The 21,066-nt window shown below is 42.2% G+C and overlaps 1 protein-coding gene across 3 annotated transcripts in view; it reads left to right on the plus strand.

Annotated features, from left to right (window-relative positions):
* FGF14 (fibroblast growth factor 14) overlaps positions 1-21,066 on the plus strand; it is a 309,088-nt gene that overhangs the window by 166,695 nt on the left and 121,327 nt on the right. Inside the window, exon 3 of one of the 3 annotated variants that reach the window (XM_077927682.1) lies at positions 8,520-8,559. The exons of the other annotated variants lie outside the window; for them this stretch is intronic. The gene's annotated coding sequence lies outside the window, so the exon portion shown is untranslated. The remainder of the gene's footprint in view (positions 1-8,519; positions 8,560-21,066) is intronic. 3 annotated transcript variants of the gene reach the window in all.

Here is a 21,066-nt window from a genome sequence, read left to right on the forward strand (position 1 = left end):
CTGTCCACAATGAATTAAAAGGAGCTTGCAAAGTGGTATTATTTCACACTGTTATTGCCCTAGTGGGGTCAGCAGTCTTTTGGCTCAACTCAAGTTGCCCATTTTAAGAGGGCTGTCTGATTGCCAGTGAAGCAGGAAACAAAGGACACTACATGGTGAAAGCGAAGCCATAATATATCCCTGATTTATTAGCAACCTACTATATTATTCCTTTAAGGTGTGAAATCCTGTTTTCTTTATCAGGTCCTCTGGCAGATGTTTGGTGAGCGCACACTGCGGTACTCAAATACAGTTTATCAAAATGTGCTGATTTTAGAAGTTTGAGGTAGGAGGGAATTAACAGCGATAAATGTGCACATGAATATTCATTGTAAGCTTGCTGTTTACTATAGCAACCTCAGCAATTTGGCGTGTCTTTATTTTATGCCTCATGCTATTGTTGCTCCTTATAACATGAGTTGCAAATGTGTGGGTGTTAGCAACTGTGGCTGTAACAACTCGTCAATGAAAAGTCAATGGTTTCTTTTAAGCTCAGGATTACAGTCAGTGCATGAACTGTAGGGGAAATATGATGGCCAATTGAAAAGGAGGATGAGGCAACACCTGCTGAATTTTCTCTTCTACACAACTATTAAAGCTGCAGAAGCCATGTCCTCTTTGGCACATGACATGACCATCATATTTGTTAAATTATGGCCCTTCTGGAACCTTCTAACTATGGGAAACCAGCCTCATATATCCAACATGCTGGACTAAATGCATGAAGGGGTTAAAACCATAGAGCAAGCTGTCCTGCCAGGCTTAGCTCACATTGGGAGGGAATAAGTAATCAAGCCTTTGTTCCTCAAGTCTACATGTAGACTTTGGTGTGTGAGTATCTCTGAGCTTCTCCTTCCAGCCACATGGCTCTCACAAGCTGCTCTTTAGTTCCTATAGGAACTTTTGCCACTTTGTAACAACTAAGTTTATTGAGTGTGCAACTTTTTTGACTGATTCATGGAATAACTCATTAACTTGACCTTTGAAGCATTTGTAAGTAAATCAATTTTTAACTTACTAAACATGCAGTCTTTTCCTTTGCTGTGGGGAAGAGGGAAGTTTTAGAACTCACATGGGCATATTTTAGAGATCTAATAGCCTATATGTACTTCCATGCTTTACTTTGCTGCATAATTTGTTTTATTTTTTAATATCTGCTGGGCTTCTCTCACCAAAGAATACTTGCCCAAAACTTGAATCTTGGCTTCCAGGGAATTCTCCTTTCTATATACCTATTCTTTTCTTTGCACCAAGACTAACCACAGTATTTAAAGGGTCCAGGCTCCCTCTGGTCCCCCTATAATTCAAGCACTGATTGCAGTTAATGAAGTTAATGGGCAGATATGTTTATATGGTAGCGGCAAATGCATAACATGGTGCACGCCAATGAGTGTAGCATAGCTAGCAAGCCCATCTTGGTGCCATGGATGAGTCTGTCTCCCATACACCTCATATGGGATGCCAGGATATGCTACTCAGTGCACTAACACTCCTACAGTTAGTTCAATGTAGTTAACAGATTTATCATATTTAACACCTGTGACATAATGCATAACCTTATCCTTGGAGCCTGCTTGGCATCATCTATCTGCTGTTTCTCAGGTGCCAAGGAAAATTAAGTCAAAGCAAAGATGGTAGCTTTCTCCTCTTCTTCCTCTGAGACACACAGATGGCACAATGTGCAAATAGCAGTTAATGAGAGTTCTGTATTTTTTAAAAAAACATCTCGCTATTTACTCAGCAAGCTGCTTGAAATTTTGTGGCGATTTTATTGTCAATAAAAGTCAAAACAAGGCGTTAACATATAAGTGAGCATGTATTAACATTAAGGTTAATTGAGGCATGCTTGATTCATTTATAGCACAACAGAGGTTGCTTTCAGTGTGGCTTCTATCGTTCAACTACTCATTTTTCTGTAATTCTTATGTATAAAATTATACTGTTATAGCACTAAAAAATGACTTTTGAAGTACCATGCAGTATATGTCGGCAGATAGATATAACATATAGTTCCGGGCTTCTTTATTTGTATAAATATTTTTATTGATTTTTCACCAACCAAGAACAGAACTTTAAGTTCTCCCAGTTCCACTCAGAACAAACTACCAATATGCCAAGTTTTGCTGTTAGCTGGTGGGTGTAGTTGGTGGGTGTCAATATATTCATTCAAATATTTTATAAAGGGTTACCATATTTCGATAAAATCATCCACATCAGATGTGTTGTTCAAGTCACGTACCTTTTTTGTCAGTTTTTCAGATAAGGCAGTAGCCCATTTGTTCTGTCGCCATCATGTGATGTGTAGGTGTCAAGTCCTTTGCAGTTCTGTGCTATGAATAGTTGTGCCACCACCAGGAGAAAAGTGACGAGTTCCTTATAAACTAAATCGAGTGGATCTTCTTTAAGTAATATTAATAAACCCAGACTTGGACTATATTGTACATGCTGATTTGTAATATTGCTTATTTCCAAAAATGCTCTTTCCCAGAATGGCTGCACAAGTTCACATGAGTACCACATATGGAATAGCATGCGAGCTGCCTTAATCCTCTCCAACACATTGGTGAATATTTTTTGCCCGTGTAGCTAAATCTTAAAGGTGTTAAATGCCAGCTATAAATTAACTTAAAATAATTCGCTTATGCAGGTTGACACTGATCTTAAAAGTTTTTTCCCCCATTAAGTTGTTCCAGTCAGCCTCTTCGATTTTGGTACCTGGGTCTGTTTCCCATAATTGTTTAGTTGCTGAGCATTGTCCAATAGTGGGACAAGAGGTCAAGGCTTCTTGACATGAGTTAGGCCTTGACATCTTACAGTAAAAGGCAGAGAGCAATAATATTCCCTGTGACTGAAGTTACCAGAGATGACCAAAGGTCACACCTATGTTAAAAAGAGAGAACCTCAATGATTTTGCTAGGGACTTTGGGTCAGCTAATATGACAAAAATTCCAAATGTCTGGCTAAGAATTGGAGCAAAGGTCCATGATAAAGAACTGTCATCGCCGGGAATGTGTTGAATTTATTAGGGGAGGAGAAACTGTTGGGTCAATCAAGTTAGCGTGTTTAGCATCAATGAATAATAATATTTGGTGTGATGTTGAGGATCTAACAAAGGACTGGTGCACCCTGCTATATTTGAACTGTCCAAGCCGTGAAGCTGGTCTTCCAGCTGTGGAACACATCCTCTTCAACTTTGCTTTAACCTTGTCAGTGTACACTCTTGCCGTGTCAAACAAGGTGTGGGGAATACTTTCCATTTTCATGCTAATCAATAAAATGTCTCTGTTAGCATTACTATCTACTTGCTACTTGTGTAATGGACTCTGCTTCAGTTGATCTAACACCTACAGATTCAAGGAATTTCTGGTTGACTGTGCACTCCTTATTGCCCGGGAAAACCCAGAACTTACACCACCCAGTAGTTTTTATAGTTGCATACCAGATAAATTGATTTGGGATTGCACATAGGACGTAATAGCATAATGGAATGGAGCCTAACACAGCAATCCTCTACGGAGTTACCCGAGAGTAAATCATAAGTCAATTGAACTTGCTTCTCAGTAGATTGTGTTGAAAAATCTTAACAGCCTTTCATTCATTGTTATCTGTGCTGCAATGTCCAATGCGTTTCCATCATAATATATTGGGAGAGCTACATAGAAATAGCTGAAATTCTGAAATGGCAATAGAGACAACAGTATCTTTGCCTTCCTATTTGTCTGCAACTGATGCTTTATTACTTGGGATGCTACAGAATTCACCTGTATCCAGGCCACTGTAGTGCTTTTGAAGAGAAGACAAGAGTGCAGAATGCGATGCTCAGAAGGCTGATAATACAATACAGAATCGTTTTTTGAATCCTCATCATCCTCATCAACTTTCATTTAGAAAAAACAATATGTACTGGGTCCTGTACCAAAACAAAATAACAAAAGTCCTTGTCCCTAGGCTCACAATTATAAAGCAAGACAAAAGTAAGGACGGTTAGAGGGAAAGGGGGAAAACAGCAAACTAGCTGGGGAAGTAAGCAAAAGAAGGAAAAAGTGTTTAATACAATCATTTACAAAGTTGTGGGGCAGAATTTTTAAAAACCAAATAGAACATCAGCACAAAAATGCAACGAATACAAGACAGATTCCTTAAACTGAGGCAATGGTTTGGTGCTCATGATACAATAAGCCATATTACGGCTGCCCAGGACAGTGGAAACTTTTGAGCTTCTAGAGAGGAGCTTGAAGTTCCTCCTTCATCTTGTTGACTCCCATGCTGTGCTGGACTAAGTCAAAGTTTGACTTATCATATCATATGAACTTGGGCTTAAGCTCTTTATCTTCACTATCCATGAGTTGTAGTGATGGTTTGTTCTTGATGAGCGCTTTGCCATAAGCCCAGGTGTGAACGGCATCTGAAATGGGGACTAGGAAGGGATGAACAGGTGGAGGGCAGCAGCAGCTCAGAACTAGTGCTGAGAAGTTCTGGGAAGCGAAGAGGAGGCCAAGGTTTGCATGCTCAGTAATGGCTGATGCTGGGAAGGGGTGGAAAGAAAGGAGGGAGGAAGAGGCCAGAAATGAGCAGCTCAGGAAGTCCCAGGGCAGGCTCATCATTTCTGAGAAAGGAGGAAGCTCTCATTGTGAGAGCAAGAGGATTTGCATCTCTCTGGTTTCCAGCCGGCCTGAAGTGCTCCATACGCAATATTTTAGGTGGTTTCAGAACTATGACACTCGCTTCTCCCCACCGGTGGTTTGGGCCAAATTCTGCTTCCTTGACCCTGTAACTCAGCGGTTCTCAAACTGTGGGTCCCCAGATGTTGTTGGACTACAACTCCCATCATCCCTGAGCTCTGGCCTTGCTAGCTAGGGGTGATGGGAGTTGTAGTTCAACAACATCTGGGGACCCACAGGTTGAGAAAGGCGGCTGTAACTGTTTGTGGTTTATTATAGTTATTTATTTATTTATTTATTTATTTATCTTCCTAATTTCATTAGTGCCAGGCCAGGAGTAAGGAACTTGTGGTCCTCTGGACATGGCTAAACTTGCAACTTCCATTACACTCAACTGTTGTTGTTTAGTCATCTAGTTGTGTCCGACTCTTCGTGACCCCATGGACCAGAGCACACTAGGCACTTCTGTCTTCCACTGCCTCCCACAGTTTGGTCAGACTCATGCTGGTAGCTTCGAGAACACTGTCCAATCTTCTCGCCCTCTGTCGTCCCCTTCTCCTTGTGCCCTCCATCTTTCCCAACATCAGGGTCTTCTCCAGGGAGTCTTCTCTTCTCATGAGGTGGCCAAAGTCTTGGAGCCTCAGCTTCACGATCTGTCCTTCCAGTGAGCACTCAGGGCTGATTTCCTTCAGAATGGAGAGGTTTGATCTTCTTGCAGTCCATGGGACTCTCAAGAGTCTCCTCCAACACCATAATTCAAAAGCATCAATTCTTTGGCGATCAGCCTTCTTTATGGTCCAGCTCTCACTTCCATACACCACTACTGGGAAAACCATAGCTTGGTCAATAGGTAGAGCCCAGCAGCATATGAGGGGGGCAGGGAGCACTGCTTCCCCTTCACTCTACTAAGACTGCCGTCCTAAGCACACCTACTAGGGAAGAAGCCCCACTGTGCTCAGCCCCACTTTTGAGTAAACCTTTACAGGATTGTGCTGTAAATCCTGTATCTTTCCCTTTGTCACAAAGCAGCATTCCACTCAGCAAGCCTTTTAACCCTAATTGCAAAGGAGGAGACAAAAGGTATTGCTCCTAAGAACCAATTTCTTCTCACTGTCAGGGTTCTTTGCTCTGCTGCCAATTCTGTCGCTTTCGATTTGAGCCTTTGCCTTCCCACTTATCTATCTACCAGGCTGGTGCATGAGGGAAGCTACCACCCCAAAAGTAAGAGTGATTTCATTTGATCCCACAGGCAACACTGTCAGCACTTAACTCCACGATGGCTTCTAAAGACTTCATCTATGAGGTAGACATTAAACTCAAGAAGACAACATTTTAAGCTCTTAATAAGGTCATTGAAGACTTTGAAGGACATTGAAGACTTCTTTGAAGTCTCTCAGCCCCACTCACCTCACAGAGTGTTTGTTGTGGGGGAGGAAGGGAAAGGAGATTGTTAGCCGCTTTGAGACTCCTGAAGGGGAGTGAAAGGCGGGATATCAAATCCAAACTCTTCTTCTTCATTGTCAGAAAAAGTCCTAGGGAGGCTGGGGGGGGGGGGAGGAAGAACCTGTGGCAGAAGAACTACTTCCTACTAGACTCTCATCCTACACCGGTGGTGCCGGGTAGAGGGGGCTTCAGCTCCCCCAATACTGAGGGGGGCCATTCCCCCACCTCCGGGGGCCCTCCATGCGCCCTGGCCTCTACCTGGCAGCCCAGGAGCCATACGGGGGCTGGGGCTGGGACAAGCAAGCGTGGAGATCATCCTCTGCATGTCCCGCCCCCACTGGGCAGCATTACATGACCACACACCCTCAATGTGGGGGGCAAGTCGGCACCCCTGTCCTACACAGAGAGTGGCAGTTGCCCCTTTCCTCTCCAGCAGATGTAAAACTTTCTCCCTCCCATTCGTTTTCAACAGTCGGAGAGTGTTGGTCATGGAGCTTTTTGTCACCACCATGAGGGGGCCTTTAGCAGTGAACCTCATTCTCTAACCTCAGAGATGGAGTCCACAAGAGCCAACAGCCCTTCAGTGCCCTTTCTGCATGCTAATATTGGCTACATAGCTGTGTCTCTAAATCAGGCTTCCTCAACCTCTGCCCTCCAGACGTTTTTGGCCTACAACTCCCATGATCCCTAGCTAGCAGGACCAGTGGTCAGGGATGATGGGAACTGTAGTCTCAAAACATCTGGAGGGCCGAAGCTGAGGAAGCCTGCTCTAAATGCAGGACTTCACTCACCCACCCACAAATTCCCAGTACAGTGGTACCTCAGGTTACATACACTTCAGGTTACATATGCTTCAGGTTACATACTCCGCTAACCCAGAAATAGTGCTTCAGGTTAAGAACTTTGCTTCAGGTTGAGAACAGAAATCGTGCTCCAGCGGTGCGGCAGCAGCAGGAGGCCCCATTAGCTAAAGTGGTGCTTCAGGTTAAGAACAGTTTCAGGTTAAGTACGGACCTCTGGAACAAATTAAGTACTTAATCTGAGGTACCACTGTACGTGCCTCCATGTCAGGATTGGGACCCTAATGTGGGATTAGGATGAGTCTTCAGCTTTTGTCCCTATCCGGATGGGGCCCACTGGACCTACATTGTGCAAAGCAAAAAGAAACGAAACAGCTCCCATTGAAGTTTTCTTCCCGCCTCTCTGCTTGCAGAAAAGAAAATCTTACCTGGTACAGTAGGCTGGTTTCTATGCACACTCACTCACCTATCCCTCCCTTTCCTCCATAGAGAGACATGCAAAAGGCATCATCAGAGTTCAAGGACAAATTCCAGCCAGGCCAAAACACTCAGATAAGTTGTGAAGTAGGGCTGCTGATGGTTATGGCCTGAGGAGAGAGGCTGTGGGACAAGGGAGGGAGTGTAGCCTGTGGAGAGTCAAAATGGCCAGAGAGAAAGGCCTGGGGGGCCATAAGTGACCCCCAAGCCTGAGATTCCCTAACCCTGACCAGGTATATCACCGCCATAGCTTTATATTGACGTTTCTTGAAGGCAGCCAGTCTTCTTGTTTCTGTTTGTCCCACCATGGACCATGTGGTATGTGAGAAATGGACACAAGTGAGAAAAGGGCCTTAGCTCAGTGCAGAGCTGCCAATTTGTGAGGACGATGTGAGGGGCAATGGCGTGCACATGACATTGTTGTCCTGGCATGCGCATACGGGGCTGAGCCATACACAGCGGTCACATGTCGCCAGCAGTGTCCCCTTCACTACCTCTTGGCACCGCCATTGGCGGAAGGCTGCTGCAGCCTTCCTTCCTCTCTACTGTGCTTTTTGGACATTGGGCAGCTGGCCATCACTCCAAAAATATTCAGGGGGGTGAAAGTTCTTGGGCCCCAGAAGCTGGTGCCTCTGTGGTAGGGCATATTGCATGTAGGACAGATCCCAGGTTAAATCCCTGATATCTCTAGGTTGGCCTGTGCCTGGAGGGCACCTGAAAGTCAGTGTAGGCCATACTGAGGTACATGGACCAATGATCTGACTTGGTATAAGGCAACTTCCTATCTTCCAATGCAATACTAAAAGTCATAATTATTTGCTGTAGTTCTTTCTCTTTCCTCTCCTTACTTGGCTCTTTTCCTCTTAATCATGACTTTTCAACATATAATTATAATTATTTATACATATAATTAGAATTATATACTGGCAATGGTTGCAACCAGAAATCAGGTGCTTTGTTTTTCAGTGATCAAGAGTGGAAAGGAAGGATGAAGCATTGCTACAAATATATTTGTTCCTCCTATAAGCTAGTCTTTTTTGCCGCTCACTTCCTAGTAAGTAGAGCTATAACGCTTGCTATATGGAATCTTGTTTTGTAGGATGGAAGAAGGAGAAGGACTACAGCAAACACAAATAGTGGTATGTAATTCTTTATTTTATTGATTTTTCTTCTTCTTTCATCCCTCTTATTTTTTTCTTTAGCCTCATAACAGTGTGTTGAATACAGTCATTATTCACGATTTTACTTCCATAAAACTAAATACACAGAAATGTTATCACAAATAACATCTGAAATAGGGCTAAATTCCAAAACAAAATGGGAAGAAAAAATCCATATACACTTTCATTTTTCTGTACAATATTTGACACTGCTCCATGTGGATTTTATGTTGTTCCAGATATGTGTGTGTGTGTACATATATATATATATATATCTGTGTGAGTGTGTGTGACCTCCAGCAATCCAATAATAAATATTATAAATAAATACAGAAACATTTCCCATAGACTTTTAAAATGCATAATCTTAATAGGTTCTTAACCGATAATCCACTGTGACTCTTTTCCTTTTCCGAAACATTTTCACTGAAATTTGTACTGTAAGTAGCAAGTTATTCATAAAGTACTGAGTAGCATCCCCCCCCCCCATTTGTGCGCATAACCCTAGCGATAGGGTCTCTGGTTTCGGTGGCAATATTACATTGTAATTTCTTTAAATAAGTTTACAGAATATTTGCAAAAACCTTACTCTCCTATTGCCGGGGGTGGGGGGGCACGCACCTTCTATTTTCCTTCGTTGATACCACCTATCATCTGGTAACTGTAAAGCATTGAAGCATTTGTGGGAAATGCCATCCAGCCAAGCGCACACTGCTACTTGCTTTCGACTTGTCGTTCTGAACAGGCAGCCCAATTCATGAAAAAACATGAAAATGTCAGGCAAGGACCCAGAGGCTTAAGTTCAAATCTCCGTTTCTGAAATCTAAAAGTACCGCTGTCATAATCACATGCTTTGTTGAGGCTCTGCTTTATGAAAACAAATATAAAATAAATAGTGGATAGTGTTGAACTGTGACCAGGGAAACTGGGGTTTGAATATGCACTCAGCCAATAAGCTCACTGGGTGACCTTGGACCAGTCGCCATCCTTTAGCCTAATCTACCTCACAAGGTTGTTGTGAGGATGAAAAGGGGAGGAGGAGAACCATCTCCCCTACCTTGAGCTCCTTGGGAAGATAAAGGTAGTATATAAATGTCTAAAATAAAATAAAATATGAAGAAGTAGCAGGTTTTTCTGATATCTGGCCGTTGGGTATAAAAGGGCATTGTTTCTATTTCTGTTTGGGGCACAGCAAATTCATCCAGGTCTTGCTAGTAGTGTTAACGTATTTTATATCTGGTGTTTCCTCTGCCGTGATGAATTTTTGGTGTCCCCCCCCCCCACGTTTGACATATTGCATTGAAAGCTCCACATACCAAAAACAATGTATTAAAGGTGCTGTGTGAAGGCTTACTTTTCTATTAATTTAAGTGAGTTCATTTTCCCCCAGTACTAAAACATTTGCCACTTCATTAGTTGCAATCATCATTCCACAGAACGTTTTTCTGGCTCCCTTGGAGGCCTTCCTTGAGTATTCTGAAGTATTCCTGCCATGAGGCCTGGCAACCTTTGCCCCAAATTTATTTTAATAACATAATCATTCTGCAGGATAAGTAATGCATTTGATTATCCTTGGCTAATTAAGGCGTAATACTTTTACAGCCATATTTCTTTCCAGTAGAATTAAGGAATGAGTTAATTACTTTTGTTCTCCATTTACTGCATTACAATACACACACACAACCCGATCATTTTACAATGTAGAGAAGTATAGTCTTGAAAAATGCATATACCTATCCTTGCTAAGGAGTTGAGGCAAAAAACAACACATTGCTTTTTTAAAATAATAGTCTTAGCAGAATTATATCAAGGTGAATCCCACTAATTTTGACATATTTGCTAAGAGTGAAACCATAGACCAGCAGTCCTTGCTGGTGGTCATTTCTGCAAATTAAAAACAACAATTTTATTATCTGCTTTAAGGTTCTTTTAGACTGATTTTAAAAAACCCTTGGAAGTTGAACAGAAATGAAAATTCTATTTTAAAATGTCACATGTATGAGTCTCTTAGTGAAAAGCAACTGAAGCCAAGCGCTTTCTAAAACTATCAACAATTTTATACTTTTGATAATCAGTGCACAGGAATGATTTAACCCAAAGGGTTTATCAGTGCTTAAAAGGCTGACCTTTAAAATCTGTCGTTTCCACGGGAGCTGACCATGTTTAGTGCCTACTGACTCTAAGCGGAGCTGCAGATGTTTACCCATCTTCGAAAATAAGGCTATTGCAGTTATTTTTATTTCTCAGCAGAATTTCTGCTCAAGCAACCAAAGTTCCAGTGGCAGATGGTGGTTTCAACCTTGTACACACTGAATACGTATTCAAGGATACGAACAGTGTTTCTATGGTAATGGGAGGCTCAACATCTCAATGTGTATTATGTTCAAATTTCCTATAAATACATGCTGCATTTATTAAAACTGGATCTATAATTTCACGATGTTTTTAATGCAAATCATTCATGCTTTCTGCCCTCTATCCATGTCGAAAGAGAAGCTCTGTTTTTCCTTGTATGCGTTCGTGGTGTGTAGCAATACTGGCTGTGTTGGCCTCTGACAATTAACTTCTAAGAATGAACTAGATGGCAATGCAGTGGACATTCTGGTGCTAGGAGAGCAGTCTTTCAGCAGGGAAAGGCAGCTACTCACCACTGCCACTGGCAAAACCTGACTATGCTCTACTAAGGATGTGTTGTGCAAATATGCATTAACTTCTGTTTCTGATGCAAAACACACATATGCCTGGTTGCAGATGAATTCCAGTCAGGCAGCAGCTTTGAGACTACAGAACTTCAGGGGGAAAGCAGAGAGTGGAGGCTTATGCAGGATTCGAATCTGCCTTATATTGCTATCTTTGCTTTTGAATGAAGAATACAATATGGAATAAAAGCAGCCATGGATAATATGCATGCAATGTGTGACGGTTCTGCATGGAATGAACTCTATATCTGCTCCTACAGATAGGGGCCCTGAACATGCATTACCAGCATGTGGGAGGGCAGAGGTATCCAAGAAAATAAAGGGGTGGATTTTAGACATTCCTATCATTCTAACAAGATGAAAGAAATGCCCCTAAAAAGCAGAAATAATGGGGGGGGGGTCTATATGGGTGCTGTTCACATACAAAAATGTTGCACAACTTCACAATTTAATGCAATTTTGTCCTCTGGGCCAGATTTTCCCCAATCCAGCCTAGCTCTTGGATGGGAGCAAAGGCACACATGCCTCTACACTGTCCTGTCTGTACATGAGGGATTGAGTGCCTGAATACCTTCTAGGAATGTAGGATTCAACACACATAAGCACTGATTTCATCATTTAATTATGAAATCAACTACAGTTTTCACCTATGTGTGTTGCTGGACAATCCAGCGTTTGAAACTCCCACTGTTCTAGGTGCATTTTGCGACCGGGAATTTCATTTGTGTGAGCAGTTTCTGAGCTCTGGGCACAGCACTGCGCCTAAGATTTCAGGTTAAAACTTCAGACTGGAAGAAAAGGAGGACCAGCTATTCTCTGAAGACTGAGGAAGAGACCCTCTTAAGAATATTAGCAGGGTGGGCAGGGGAAGGACTAAACCATGTGAAAAATGAGCATAATACTTTAGCTGCTGTTCATTCATTTTTGCTTTGTATTCTTATTAAAAAAAAAAGTGCCTAGACATTCCATTGTTGCACCCATAACCTAAGATTAAGGTGCCATTTAGCTCCTGACTTTCATATCTCAGCTTGTAACACTGGGACAATCCATGTTGACAGATGGGGACAGCCCACCATACAGATAGGAAGGAGCTGCACTCACTTGCTGCCATTAATGAACTGGGCTGGGTTAGAGGAGAAATGTCCTGTCCCGTCCCATCCCTTCTAGACTGTCCTTGCATGTATACTGAATTAGAGTGAATTCATACAACCATATATAAGACTTGATTACTCATCACTTGAGTACTCAACATGAACAGGGGAATGTGTGAACCCAGTCAAAAAGCATGAGTTTACAGTAATTTGAAAGCTCTGTCTATGGTGGTTGATCTATGATGGTTCAGGGATTTTAACAAACCTGCATAGCTTCCAGGGGTTTGATGGGGAAGGGAAGGGAGAGGGGGAATAGTTGACTTTTGCTTTGCTTCATTTACAATCTTGGTTAAGCACGATCCTGCCTTCTGTAACAATTTTGGTTTTTCCTTATTTTTTATCTTTAAACTTGTATATAATAAAAAGTACTGGTGTATTACATAGCACTGATATTGCACATCAGATGCATCATCAGTTTACCAGTGTATGTATCTTTTTGAATATACTTCCTTGGCGTTCCCCATTTTTAAGGTGCTACTTTTTCAGCCATGGTCACAACACCACAACTTGTGTCCCACCATGAGAATGCAAGCCTGCTATGCTGCTTGCCTGAAACTGCAAGGGGGGGAGCATTCTCAAGCACTTGGCAGTGTATGAGTGGTGGTCTGCCCTCTGAATGGTAGGCCATACTATCTACAGGCTTGTTTCTGACCTAAGTGTAAGACATTGGAAGGTTCCAGGCTTTGGAAGGAACTATAATGCTAATTTATATGAGGTTGAAGATGACTGAAGGATTGTTTTTCTGGAGAACTGAGGACCCATGCTGTCTGTGAGGTTTGCTGGGGTGTTGTTCTTGTTCAAAACAATATTTGAGGGTTGTCTGAAGAGTCATGGATGCTCTCAGCTTCTCCATTGTGAACAGAGATTATTTTGGGATTTGTGAATGTATAAATGGTATAGAGAACTGGACCATCTCAAAGTATCCACACTTCCTAAGATTAAAGCGGAAGAACTATTGGGAAACGTGTAGCAGTGTAGATGTAACATATGGTTACTAAATCCTACAGTAACATTATTACAAGTTCAGGTCAAAATATGGACAATAGATTGATAGACAGGACAAGTATAAGCTGCACAAAATGTCACAGGAGCATAGGAGAATTCCACCCACCTATCTTGTAATACTACATGTGAAATCGATTCTAGAATTTAGCTTTTCTTGATGAGTGATATTTTGAATTGTTTACAGCAAGGAAAAAGAAGCTTTTTTGCTCCATATTCTAGATCCTTATTAGGATTTGCCTCACAGGCCAAATCTGGCCTGTGGGCAAGTCTGCCTACCTGTCAATCACCTGACATTAAAGGTAAAGGGACCCCTGACCATTAGGTCCAGTAATGGCCAACTCGGGGGTTGCGGCGCTCATCTCGCTTTATTGGCCGAGGGAGTCAGCGTACAGCTTCCGGGTCATGTGGCCAGCATGACTAAGCCACTTCTGGCGAATCAGAGCAGCGCACAGAAACTCTGTTTACCTTCCCGCCGGAGCAGTACCTATTTATCTACTTGCATTTTGACGTGCTTTTGAACTGCTAGGTTGGCAGGAGCAGCGAGCAACGGTAGCTCACTCTGTCGTGGGGATTTGAACCGCCGACCTTCTGATCGGCAAGTCCTAGGCTCTGTTGTTTAACCCACAGCGCCACCTGCATCCCTCACCTGACATTACAAGGGCGTTAAGTGATTTAGTGCTTTGGAGTCCTGAAGTTGGGGCTCTGCTAAAATAGGTGGAGGGGGGACTTTGTTTCACTGCAAACCTGGGTCACCAGGGAGCACGATTTCTGTTTCGTCATTTCCATGGATTGTTAACCACCTTAAGTGCAATAATGTAGAAAAGTAGTACACGACTTTAAAAGGACATGATGATGTTTGAGGTTCAAGCAGACCAATTCACACTCCTATACCTCCAACTTTCTGCTTTTCTTTTCCAACCAATGTTTAATATTCTTGATGACCATAGACAATGCTTGGTCTATTTTTTTCTCTCCTTTATTATTATTTTTTAATAATGTGTTTGTGTTTTTCTTTTTTCTCGTCTAAAATGAAACATTATGCACTTCAGATCACTGGCTTAAGCCACATTTTAATCCTCATTTTTGGAACCTGACCTACTTTGCTGCAATTCATCTCACAGCATCTAGACTGGTATGTGTCATAGTGAGATTGCAGTTACTGTGAGAAAGGATTTGGGTGACACTCTTTGGTAGTGGGGTTGAAGCAATTTATGCTGCAACACCTCTCCACACCTTTTCACAGAGACTGTCTCAAAGGACTGTCTGCCTTTGTATTACCAGTTCTATCAGCTGTCATTTTAAAAATGGTGAAATGTTGTTTGTTTGTTTTAAATGATGTTCAAGGTTTTACGTCTTTCTCTCTCTAAAGCTATTAAATACTTGCTTTCCATCTACTGAGTGGGGAGGAAAGCGAGAGGCAGAATATGTTTTCTTGTGGAAGCAGAAGTTTCACTTCTTACTATTTTAGTTGAAATTAATAGTGTGTAGGAAATAGCTACATGATTTGAATAAACACAAGCATTTCCAACGACAGCATTTCAACATATGCATATTTCATGAATATATCCATAGTGAATCATATTTCATTCTAATATGAAGTTTTGGTTTTTATCCAGCATGTTTTGTAAAAATTTCTGAAGGAAGCAATTCAATTTGTATGTGAGCCAATTGTAGATAGGTTTTCCTCCCTAAGCTGAGTTTTGAGTATTAAAACATTGAATATTCATTCCGTGGTGGGGTGGGGATTACCTCTAAATCAAATGAAGTCAGGAAATTAACCCACCATTTCTAGTTACAGGTAGGTAGCCGTGTTGGTCTGCCGTAGTTGGAAAAAAAAAATCCTTCCAGTAGCACCTTAGAGACCAACTAAGTTTGTTATTGGTATGAGATTTTGTGTGCATGCAGACTTCTTCAGATACCCGATATTTCTGACACTCTGCTTGTTTTCAGTGTTGAGTGCAGAGGAGGACTGGAGTCTTCTGTCACTGCTCCATCAGTCCACTCTCTTCCCTGCATGAAATTCCTTGCCACTTATTGCTACTAGGCTTGTCCTCAAAATATGAATCTGAAGTAAACATTTCCAGGGTGGTTTACTAAAAAACGAAAGCAAAGGAGAAATGACAACCCAGTTACAGAATCACAATAAATAACAAAAGGAGCAGCTAAAACAGCGGCAATTAAAACTGTTCCCGTTGTGGCTTAAAAGCCTGGGGAAATAAATAAATAACTAAATAAATAAACTGGCAATGGACCAGGCAGTGCAACTGAGGAGACTTGCTCTCGATTCACCACCTGCCTCACTTGAAATTATTGAGACACATGAAGGAGGACCTCTGAGGATGACCTTAATGTACAGGCAGGTTTGTTTTGGATTTGATGCTCCTCCTGTTGGAATAGAATCATATATCGCGTATAGTGACACCGCGACAGCAGATACAGTCGGATTTGGCTACGTGCTTGCATCACTGGGGCCAAGTAAACCTGATCTAGAACGAGGGCAATTTGCAGGTCACACCAGTCCTGGAAAAATTGTTGAAAGGAGGGCAATGCTTAATCGCTGATAAAAGCGATTGGAAAAATTGCCCCCATTGCCACCAGCCCCAATGAAACTGAGGAATGCATTACAGAAAAGGTGTAGATTGTTGTTATTGTTGGGAACAAACTACCTGGCAATTTTCCCATGGAGGTTGAACTACCTTTCTCCAGCAGACACTAAAATGAATTACTATGTATTTTTTCTCTTGTTTGGATCCTAGTGGGCTGAGATGCTGTGTCTCTGCGGGTATCATTCTTGCAGTTGGGGAATAGCTAAGCACGCTCCAACTGACATGTTGTTGTGCTGTTTTGCCAGATCCCATAGTTAGCTTCTGAGTATACTCTTTGCGTAGCGCATTTTGATGTCAACCCTCAATGCGTGTCACCCTTGCGGGGAGCCTGGCAACACAAACGATGTGAGCTGTTCACATTTTGAGCCAAATAGCCTTTCCTTATTAATTCTGGAAGAAAATAAATGAAAATCAAGTTAGAGGGGAGAGAATTAGATTAACTCTAACTCTGCTTGACAGACCATTTCTTTTGTTTTCCATCTGCATCCTCCCCCTCCCTCCCCCACGTAAAACAGAGGCACTGTTCCCATCAAGAACTCTCATTTCTTGATAGGATTAGGATGTCCAGTCAACTGTTCACTCAATAAATTGATAAGGAATTGTCTAATGAAATTATAGGAATTTTCAGACCCTAGGAAATCATGAATTATTTGAGCTTCATGCTTAGGAAACTTGGTTCAATCAGTGCTTATTGCCTTTGACTATACACAGGGTTATTACCTTGCCTGAAATAATTTTGAATGTTTCATTAAAGAATGAATCATCTTAAAATAATTGGAGTTCTTTCAGTTGCATCTGATGAAGTAGACCTAAATTCACCAAGGTTCATGCCACAATAAATTCATTAGGTGCCGAATGACTCTCTTGTTTTCATTTCAGAAAAGATTGTTTAGCCTCAATAGTTTAGATGTTGCAAATTAGACGTGTTTTCATTTAGCCCTCTTTATTAATGTTGTTTAATTTATACTGAACATATGAAACAGATTTGTAAAGGGTCAGGCCACTGCTCCATCTCATCCTGTGTTGATCTACCCTGATTGGCAGTAGCTTTCCAAGGTCTCAGACAGAAGTCTTTCCCCAGACTTTTAACAGGGGATACCTGGGATTGTATATAACGGACGTGGGTGGCACTGTGGGTTAAACCACAGAGCCTAGGACTTGTTGATCAGAAGGTCGCGGTTCGAATCCCCGCAATGGGGTGAGCTCCCGTTGGGTCGGTCCCTGCTCCTGCCAACCTAGCAGTTCGAAAGCACATCAAAGTGCCAGTAGATAAATAGGTACCGCTCCGGCGGGAAGGTAAACGGTGTTTCCGTGAGCTGCTCTGGTTCGCCAGGAGCAGCTTCGTCATGCTGGCCACATGACTCGGAAGCTGTATGCCGGCTCCCTCGGCCTGTAAAGCGAGATGAGCGCCGCAACCCCAGAGTCAGTCACAACTGGACCTAATGGTCAGGGGTCCCTTTACCTTTACCTTTACCTGGGATTGAACTTTCCGTAAACAAACTCTGTAAGGAGTATGCTCTGTTCATGTGGTAAAGGCCATCCCCAGAACACTAATGGAAGCTTATCAGACCTGAGCTGCAAGTCATGGCATCATGCGAGCATCCGAACCCAAAACATCAGCAGCAACAGTTATTACTGAAGAAGGAAGTGCTCCTAGATTGTCGTTCTGAGCAGCATCCTTAAGGGATGTTAGCTTCTAGACCCAACTTTCCCAACCTGTTGCCCTTCAGATGTTTTGGACTGTGTGTCCCAGTTGGGACTAATGGGCATTTTAGTCCAAAACATATTGAGGGCAACAGGATTGGGGGTAGCCCTCTGTCTGCACAGTGCACAAACCACTCCAGTCAACTTACAGCACAGGTGCCCAAAGTTTTTTCAAAGAGGGCCAGATTTGATGAAGTGAACATTTTTAGGATTGAAGACATTGAGCTTTTTAAAGGATTTAACCCCAGGACATATACTGCCACAGGGGCCGGATTAGATCGACCGGTGGGCCAGATTAGCTCCCAAAACAGACTTTGGACATGCCTGACTTACAGGTACCCTCTGCTGCCAAGTTGATGGGGGCTATAATTGAGTGTTAAAGTTCATGTTTTGTACTGATTTCCTCAGTCCTCAGGGCCTATAGCTTTTGCTATGCTTAGCAGGAGTGCTCACATACTTCCCAGGATGTTGGAGAGCTGTTGCCAGTCAAAGTAGACAACACTACAGGGGGTAGATGGACCAAATGTCTGACTCAGTAAAAGGCAGCTTCATACATTCATAAACTTAGGTGAAAGGTCTTGATTGTATTGCTATATGGGCCAGAGGCAGAGCAATGCTATTCCACCTCTTTCCTGTTCCACCTTCCATGCTATAAGCCTGTCCTGATCTGACCCAGCATTCCATCTCCAGTTTTGAGAAATGCTTAAATCATTTGTATGGCTAAAGTGACAGTCTGGAGATAGATGGAGTCTTGATAAGTGTTGTCTACTTGATTTAACCTGTAGACCTCAATTATCTAATGCAGCAGATAATTGGCTGCTGAGGCGTACAGCAAACCATTTTGTCAATGGCTCATTAATACAGGCATATTTAAAATATGAATTTTTATGAAGGGTTTTATCTGCCCGCTATGAATTGCCAACTCACGTATGTTGTTTACCACTGATCAGGCTCCTAGACTTTTGTACTCCTTCCTTTATTTTTTACATGTCAGAATTGTGAACCAAGGTGACAGGAAAATAGATAAAATATATAGGCAGGGACACTCCAAGGACCTTATCGCTCACACAAGAGGAATGACTGCCACTTCAGCACATGAAATTCAATTATATCCACTGAAAACTTAGAAGCATGTCAACACCAGTCATGTTTGAATATGCATAGCATTTAGGACCAGCAGATTACAGCTGTTATGCATAATAGCACTCATTTTATCCATAGCAATGTATGCAAAAAAAGCATTAAACAGGGATAGAACCACCCAGTGGAAGTGAAAGCTTGCAGTCTGATTCAGAGCCGGCCCTAACATTAGACAGAGCAAGACAGTCACCTCATGTGGCAGATGCTGAGGGGTGTGGGGAATGCTACAAGACAAGAGTGGTTTGCTGCACACATCCTGCCCTGTGCCTTCTGAGCTAACCTGCCATCCTCAGGTGTAGTGGAAGACACTGTCCCGGTGCCAGGGCTGAGGTGTTTCAGCTGCTGGTATTCCAGTCATTTTCTGTATATGGACGCAGGAGAAAGTAACACCCTTCACCTCAGGCAGCAAAATGCATTGCACTGGCCCTGATCTGAATCACTGCATGGGCATTGAGGTCAATAGGATTTATCAGGTCTGTGAGTTTCCTTCAAGCTGTTGTCTTCCTCATTGCACAGGCAACAGAGTGTGATTCATACATTCCTACTTTTTTTTAATGTTAAGAGGCACTTCTTCTGTTAAGAAATAGGAGATGGGTCTAGTGTCTTCGGTCAGAGGCGGGTCATCTGACAGGTTCTGGACCTTGGCAAGTTCCTAAACATGACAAACTTTGATGCCATTCCCACATAGCCTCTTAACTGATTATTTATTTTGTACTCTCCAAAATAGAGATAGGAACCTTGTGGCTTTCCAAATGGACTCTCACCCTCATCAGCCCCTCAGCCAGCATCAGCAGTAGTTAGGGAAGATGGGAGATGTAGTCCAACCAGCTCTGGAGAACTATGGGTTCCACACCCCTGCTCAACACAACTTTTGTTGGAAACATTCATAGAACCAAGCCAATTTCCTGCAGCCTTACAAATTTATGATATTAATGCACAGATAGTCATTTTCAGTATGTGAAATACTCAGTAATAATTATGAAGAATATTGTTTTTGTTATTGTTTTGAGTCTGTCCCTTTGGAAGTAGGCATTCCAGAGTTTTTAGGGTTTATTCAAATAGGAGCAGTTTCTTGCAAAGACATCAGGTAACATGGTGACTCGAGACCAGTGTGGTGCAGTGCTGAGGTTGATTTTGATAGGCTTGGTGGGTGCAGGTCTCTGTTCGGCTATTACATTTACTGACTAACTACTCAACCTCCCTCACAAGGTCTTCTGAGAGCAGGTGATTCACAAAATTAGAATTGTAAATTGCTCTGCACGTTCAAAGGTGCTGTAGAAATGAAAAGCAATGACTTTGTGGGAAAGTGCATGTACAAGTAAAGGAAATCAAAGTGAAGTAGAGATGGAAGCCCCATAAGCAAAATCACGGTAATTTTCTAGAGTTAAGCAGGCTTCTCCTTCGACCTTTGCTTTCACAGTGGAATTCAAGCTCAGCACCATATGACTACTACTTCTGATCCCAACAAACAGCTTGTCCAAAGCTGTCATCTTTTCTACTAAGGCCCTACATTTTGGTTTTGCTTGCCCTCTTAATTAACTTTTATTGCTTCCATTAATCAATGCATTCCACTGTGAACAGTCAACCCTCCAGGAAGAAGGTGGTGATTACATGGCGAGACTGGCTTAGATACAATGTTTAAAAGCAACTTATGACACAGCTGACATATAATGAGTTGGCTCACTGCGTTAGGGTGTTATTGAACTGAATTGGCAAGACAGGAATGCAACTAACATAGACTGCAACTACCCAGCTCTATATGTGTATAAAGCAAAAAAATGGCCCAGATTTTATATGGTGCAGAGGTTTGGGGTACCTCAAAGGTCTCCGGTCTGGAACCCCCACAGAATTATTTTTTAAGAGTTCTTTTAGGTTTACCCAAAGACGTGTAATCTGCCATGGTCAGGTTGGAAACTCGCATGTTGAGCATAGAGAGCCAAATAGATAAAAGAATTCTCTGTTACTGGTTTAGAGTTCAACAGTTGGACAACACTAGGCTACCAAAAAAATGCCTGATTTTGCTCTCAAATGGATTACCCCTTAAAAACTGGGTACATCATGCTGCCCAACTGATGGGCAAATATGAACTCTCAGTGATTGAGATTAAAGAACTCCCCTTATATTCACAGAAAAAATATTTTTAAACGAACCATAAGGGCAGTGGCAACTAAAAACGATCTA

The sequence above is a fragment of the Podarcis muralis genome, chromosome 4, assembly GCF_964188315.1.
Source record: "Podarcis muralis chromosome 4, rPodMur119.hap1.1, whole genome shotgun sequence".
In the NCBI taxonomy this organism is placed as follows: domain Eukaryota; kingdom Metazoa; phylum Chordata; class Lepidosauria; order Squamata; family Lacertidae; genus Podarcis; species Podarcis muralis.